Genomic DNA, 7347 nt, shown 5'->3' with positions numbered 1-7347 from the left:
CACGACGAGGCGTTCCCCATAGCGACCCCTAGAGGACGCAGTTTGAAGTTCCCATGAAAGGGAAGCATGGCTTATGGTGCGTTCAAGTCATGTCGGATAGATCGTATTTACGAGTTGAACGCACATGAATGCCACCACAAAGTTATTATTACGAGTGGGAAACTCAAAATTTTCTTTAAGTCCTGAGTTTCAGAGTTGGGGGCGTGTCAATGAGAAACATGGCGGAATCGATGGATGCAATGTCTGTAGTTGATGGTAAATTTTTGTTTAAATTGATAGTTTAGTTGTCCTATAAACTTAAATTGGTCATGTTCTTGTTACACAGCTAGTTAATGAAATCCAAGTAAAAAAAATGCAGACCCTGTTGTATTTTCTTGCAATTAAAAGAAGGTACACCGCCATCTTGTGCCGACTAAACTGACTTGAACGCATCTGACGTCGTAATTACGACTTGTCAACTCGTAAGTACGAACGTCCCAGGAGGACTTGAACGCAGCATTACTCGCTGAGAGCATTGATGCCATTGGGAGGGGATGCATGACAAGTGTCAGTTGTGTTTGTCATAGCTCAGTCACCCTTGATCGTGTTTGAACGGTTTGTTTACTGGGTGCCTGTATCTGTTGTTCATGTGCTCATCGGCTTAGCCGTGAGTACACACAGGACGTGTTCTTCAACCCTACACAATAGTGCACATTCACATTCATCACTCAAGCAGACAGCCACATATTATATCAGAGAAGGTGTGCACTCAGGGCTCTTCTTATGAATTTTTAGCTATATTATTTTAGTAGTGAATTCATTTTCATGCCCAGTTGACAATTTCTTATTTTTATGCACTGAAGTCATGTGTATGTATTTTATGTTTTCTTTCATCAAGATAAATTAGATATTCAATGTCCTCCAGCTGTTTAATAGCCAGTAATCAGCTATTAAAATCATTGTAAGCAATAAATCTTTATACTATAAAGAGCACAAATGAAACTGCAGCTGAGCACCACCTTAGGACATTAGAAAACCTGAAATGTTCTAGCTTGGAAAATACCTAGAGTGAACCTGGTGAAACCCTGTGTGGGACATGCTGTGGTGCTCCTGAAAAGGAACTTCGGAAAATCACGACGGCTAGATACTCAGTGATGTTATCTGTTGAAATCACATCACCATCCATTGTGGCTCAAGCAGGGTCACCTGAGGAGAAACCCTGGTTACAATGAGAGATTTCCCAATCAATCTTTTTGAACTTGAACTTTACACTGTTTATGAATCATCTGTAGGACCAGCGGTGATTCACATTCCTCCATCCCTTACTCAGTTGTGTGTATTGCTGGTTTGGTCTATAAACAGAGCTCAGGAGAGCCTCCCATGAATGTGTTATAGTGTTTTGTGAAGGCCTAAAGTGAGCAAGGCCCTGTTTGGCCAGTCTTTGTGCTTTGAGCCTGGTGTTTGTAGTGAAAGGAGTGCCAAAGTTACACTGTAAAAAAAAAAAAAAAAAAGTTGAGCCAACTTAAAAGTTTAAGGCAACCAGCTTCAGCAGATTTTGAGTTTTCTCAACTTATTTTTGTAGGAGATTTTTGAGTTTTCTCAACTTTTTGTTGTATAAACTTAAAACAACAAGTTCAGAAATCTCAAAAATCTGCTAAAGCTGGTTGCCTTAAACGTTTTAAGTTGGCTCAACTTTGTATATATATATTTTTTTTTTACAGTGTAGCGCATGTCTGTGGGTGGAGGGAACTCCGCTGAAGATTAGATGGACGTTTGGGGAGGAGAGGGTGAGTGAAGGGGTTTCGCAGAGCAAAGGCTGAGGAGTTCCTTAGACATATTGACTGTCAAATGCAGCAGTGTCTGCTCTTTGAACCATCTTTTTGTTTAAATAAATATTTGCTTGAGTTTGACTATATAATGAAAATGACACATGTGGGAAGTCGTGGCCTAATGGTTAGAGAGTCAGACTCATAACCCAAAGGTTGCAGGTTCGAGTCTCGTAGCGGCAGGGATTGTAGGTGGGGGGAGTGAATGTACAGCACTCTCTTCCACCTTCAATACCACGACTGAGGTGCCCTTGAGCAAGGCACCGAACCCCCAACTACTCCCCGGACGCTGCAGCATAGATGGCTGCCCACTGCTGTGTGTTCACAGTGTGTGTGGCTGTGTGTTCACGGTGTGTGTGTTCACTGCTGTGTGTGTGCACTTTGGATGGGTTAAATGCAGAGCACTAATTCCAAGTATGGGTCACCATACTTGGCCACATGTCACTTCACTTTTTCACTCACTTTTTCACATAGAGATATCTGACATTCAAATGTAAAAAAAAAAAGATCTAAACTAACTAATCAGGAATAAAATCACCTGACCAAAAAAAAGGGCATTCTGACATAATTTACTTACCCTCAGTGTTAGGCAGTATGGGAGAGACTGGCAGTCTCAGTCACCATTCACTTGCATTGCATGTTTTCCATACTGTGAAGTTGAATGGTGACTGAGGCTGTCATTCTGACATACCCTTTTGTGTTCCACGGAAAAAAGTATATGGATCTGGACGAAACATGAGGGTGAGTACATAACAGAATTTTCATTTCTGGGCGTCCCTTTCCCTAGCTATTTCCCATGTCTTTTTAAAATCATGATTATATAGGCTATTTTACGTATTTTTGTGTATAAATAAATCAACTTGTGGTCGCGACGTAAAGGTAGGCTATATTAATTAAATAGTTGTGCGTGATTCCGTTTTGAGAATCATTGTGTTTTTGTCTAATCTCATACGCAACGAGGAAATTTTTTAAACAGGTTTCGATTATTTTTGATAAAAAAAAAAGTGTGGGGCGAAAAAAAAAAAAGATTTTCGCATTGATTGTGTCACAAAGCAGACAAGTGTCGAAACGATCCTCACTTCTGACACCGAGTGAAAAACGTGTTGTTTTTTATTTCACCTGAAACATATTTTGTGATCATTTGTCATACTAAAGCATTTCACCGTTGTCGTGAAATGTGGAAAATAGCAGATATCTATTTTATACAACACTTTCACTCGGTATTAGACGTTTGGACTTTTTTTACAAGCATTTTACAATAGCCTATGTCAATATTTTACATTTCATATAGGCTATTTACAACAGGCTAGCTACTGACAATAACAATGTGTAAGCTTCTCCAGGTAACAATTAGCTTATAAATCCATGTTCATCAGCATTACTTGTTTAATTACACTATAATATAAAAAATAGCTAAGGCTATTAAATGTTAACTATTTGCTAATTCATTAATACATACATACATTAATGTTTTTTTTAAGGTATTAGTTGAAAATGTAGCATACGGTAGACAAAGTAAATGTCGTGCTTGAAGTTCGTCAGAAACAGAAAATATTAGGCTTACATTTCTTGAACATTGACATATTAACATCTTTTCATAACTAAGCATCGTTTGTTTGTAAAGTTTTGCATCTCTGAACTGATGAGGTTAATGAAAGGATGGTTGTGTCCGCTCACAGCTCAAAGTCTCTCTGTGGGACCATGAATCACACAGCTAGAACAACTGTGATTAAAATCACATTAAGGCTATTGATTCAAATCAAAGCGGCAAATGGAATTGTTTTTATTACCTTTATTATAAGTCTTCAGAGGAACACTGTTTTCAACTTTTGTTAACACGGTAAGTTAGAGTAGAATTTTGTAAGGTATTTTATATTAAAATTATAACCATTTTTATTTGGGAAAATGACAAGTTTTGACACAAATTAGCCTAATATCGACGTAACAGCTGTTAGCTGTTATTGTTACTAATATTATTTTCATAATTATCATGATTATTGTTACTGTAACTGCTAAGCCGGTCATGGCCATTGACTTTGATTTGCATTCCTCTCAGGATCATCTAATGAGGTGCTCGCAACAAGAAGAGAGTCATAGGCTTGGCCACGGAGGGAGGCGCCTCTCCGTCTTTCTCGCCTTTGAAGAGTTTGTTCTCTCGCTTTTAGAAGAGGGCATACCCATGAGAAAGTTATTTGCTCGAGAATTATGTTGCTTTAAAGAAGCGCGTGTGGATTTTACCTGAGAAGATACGCTCAGCTGCCTACGAGAAGAACGAGGCTGTAAGGATTTGGCACGCTCAAGCAGGGAACGCACGGTAACGCGCATAAATGAAACTTCCCATCACATCGGCTTTTAATTGATAGGGTTATAGATTGTCAGCGGCTTTGGATCTGATTCAGACCTCTGTAATATGTCCCCTCGGGCAATAAACATTAGAGGGCTGGTGTGTAATTGAAACTTTTACTAGGCGCTAGGCGGGTATCATCAGGTGTGGTCTGAGAGGCATTGTAACCTACCTGTCATTCTGTTCTCACTGCCTGCTGAGCGTATTCTCGCAAATGGTTTAGTTTTTATCCATTTTTCATTTAGAGATCAACAGTAGCAGCAATGGACTGGGGGAAAGCTGTCAAATATTGTTTTGTTGGAGGAGAAATTGTATTTTCGTCATCACCATTTTGCGTAAATAGTGAAAGTTGGCATTAAATCGTTCTGGTTAAGTGAAAGTCGTCTCCACTTTTAAGATGTTTTAGTTCGACAAAAGGGTCCTTTTCTTGGGGTAAAACGTTCCGCAGTGTGCACGCATTTAAATTTTGTTAATATTTTATTTTATCCTATAAATAAAAGAGACAACTATTTACATTAAACAAAACTGTCTCTAACAACAGACTTACCAAACTTTCTTTCTTTGTTGCTATTAGATTGATTTCATGGATAATAAAATTAACTAGTTAATATGCTATGTTTAACATTTCAGAAAAGCATGTAAAGTATGAGTTTTTTTTCGAAGTGAGCTGAACTCCATTCATTCAAATTATTTCAAATTTAAGATTCCACTGAAGGCTTGAATTTCATTTCTTTGTGCACTGATTTCCATTTTCAGGACTGTCATTCTGGAATCTTTGCTTTCAGACCAGACCTGGGCTCCCGCCGCACCTACCTCAATGACATGTCCATGTGTGTTTTTGCATAGCTTACATGCTTTGTATTTAATTTTGCCTCACTTGTAACTAGAGCAGTGGTTTTCATTTGGGGTCTTGGAGGAGCCCAGCACTGCATATGTTCGTTATCTGACACCATATTCAGGTGTTGTAGTTTCTACTGATGAGCTGATGATAAAAAGCAGGTGTTTTTAATAAAAGACATCTCCCAAATAGGCAGTGCTGGGGTCCTCCAGCAGCATGATTGAGAACCACTGACAAGTGGTAAAAAAGCAACATACTTTCATTTATTCTCATTAATGTTTTTTTTTGCTTTCCAATTCTTCGGTCACTCTTGTGTTAGTTGACCTGGCTCTCACCTCTTCATGTCATGATCTCTCAAACCCCCAGCATAGATGTGTGCACATGTGTTTCCATGTGCGCGTTCCCAAACCTCAGAGCAGGGAAGGTTTAAATGATGACACATTTATGCACCGGACAATACTGTTGGCCTCTAGAGCAACAAGATGCAGATATTTGGCATGCGTGATAAATAAGCTGGTTTCAGAGTGTGTGTATGTGACAGAAATCTACAGTCTTGTCTGTGAGGAAGAGATTACACTAGTGCTTTTGAGGAGAACATTGAGAGATCTCGCAGTGTCCTGCAACTCCACCGCAGGGTCCACATCCCTTGGCCTTAGCTGACCTGAGCTCATTCTCTCTAAGGGTCAGTGCAACTGTCTGTGCTCAATCTGAATGGGCCTCTGTGTCAGTTACTAGAAAATCCATCATGGTGCCAAACACTGTGCAAATAATTCAGTGGCTTTTGAAAAGGAATTTTAGGACATTTTCAGCGACGCAATCTGTTTTGTCACTGTTTCGCCCTGTTATAATCTTAACTACATAAAAACAAAATAATAAAATAGACTGAATGCCCCCCCCCCCTTGTGGTTACCAAAAATAATTATCAAAAAACAATTTAATTTTGATATATAGCTCCATTGTTGCATTCCTCATAATCTTATACACTCTTTTCCTACACAAATTGTTCATTTTTGCCCTGATTGTGGCACGAACAATATCAGATCTTGTAACTGTTTATATCTTGATCCTTGAATCAGTCACTCGGATTATTGCTTATACAATGAGACCAAATTTATAAATGCACACAAAAGTTTTACCAAGCCTGACCCCTGGTTTTTGCTTAATTGTTGGTGTTTTTGCCAGATGAAATGCATGTACACTCAAGACTTCATTCATGACACTGATGAGGGATATTACCTTTTTCTCTTTATCTGAGCATCTCTTACCAAACTTTTGATAGCAAAGAATGTTAAGTGGACTTATTGTACACCCATGTTTGTGGCTGGAAGCAGTCTTTAATACAGTAAGCTGTATTCTTCCAAATTGCCAGGTCAGATGCATTAATCATGGTGGCGTCGGTGCCTTTGAAAGAGCGGGCCAGGTCATTACTCGAAGCCTGTCTGGGGCTCAACTGGGCGACATGGAAACGCTTTGGATGTCGTTAGTTCATCCAGACACACTAATAGCTGGTTTTCCCCCCTCCCTGAGCTTAATTTGAACAAATGAGACATAAGCTACAGTATAAAGGCCTGTGAGGATGGGCTGGCCTCTGTGCCTGAGCGCTGCCCCGGTTCAAATAATTACCTGTGGATTCATTTAGAAACCAAGAGCCTGTAAGAGCAGGGTTTAGGTTGTCTTTTACTCGGGTCAGTGGTTTAAGAGAGTTCACTGAGTGTGTAGGGTAAGTAGCTAAAGCCTAGCATGCTATCTGGTTTGTATATGATACATGATTTCAATGATGAAGCTTCTCCCTTTCCAGCCACCAACCCTTATCTCAAGGGTAACTGTTCTGGCTTCCTTTTATAGAGTATTTAGTTGCTTAGTCTGTCTCGTTCTTTCTCTCTCCCTCTTTAGAGGTTGCTGTGACTGCTTAGGCTAAGCCTTAGGAGTGAAATACTATCTTCACCATTACCCTCTCTTCCCTAATTTAGTCCCATTTAAGGACTTGTTCATCCAAGTGTTCTCGCTCTGTCGGTGCTTTAAATGTATTTAATCTGGCTGTATTTGGTTATCAAAGCAAAAGGCAAGACATTTTAATGAAGAGAAGCTAAAGCTGTTGTCCAGGATGGGGTTCAGACAGGAAAAGACATTAGCTACTGCGTCTAAACTGTCCGGCACAGAATTTACGAATGTGGACTATAAAGTTTGTACTCTAATAATCTTACAGCTCAAGGGTATATCTTGGTGCCACTGCTAGCTGTCAGCTCAATTCAAATTTGCAAATCCCAATCTTGACCCACTTTATACTGGTTCTTTATATAAAATCAGCCTGTTAACAATGTTTTGCCAGGTGAATGATAGCTAAAATTAAATGTAGAGAA

This window comes from Sinocyclocheilus anshuiensis, unplaced genomic scaffold (genome assembly GCF_001515605.1).
Source record: "Sinocyclocheilus anshuiensis isolate Anshui unplaced genomic scaffold, SAMN03320099.WGS_v1.1 scaffold718, whole genome shotgun sequence".
In the NCBI taxonomy this organism is placed as follows: Eukaryota; Metazoa; Chordata; class Actinopteri; order Cypriniformes; family Cyprinidae; genus Sinocyclocheilus; species Sinocyclocheilus anshuiensis.
This window is presented reverse-complemented; position numbering follows the sequence as displayed.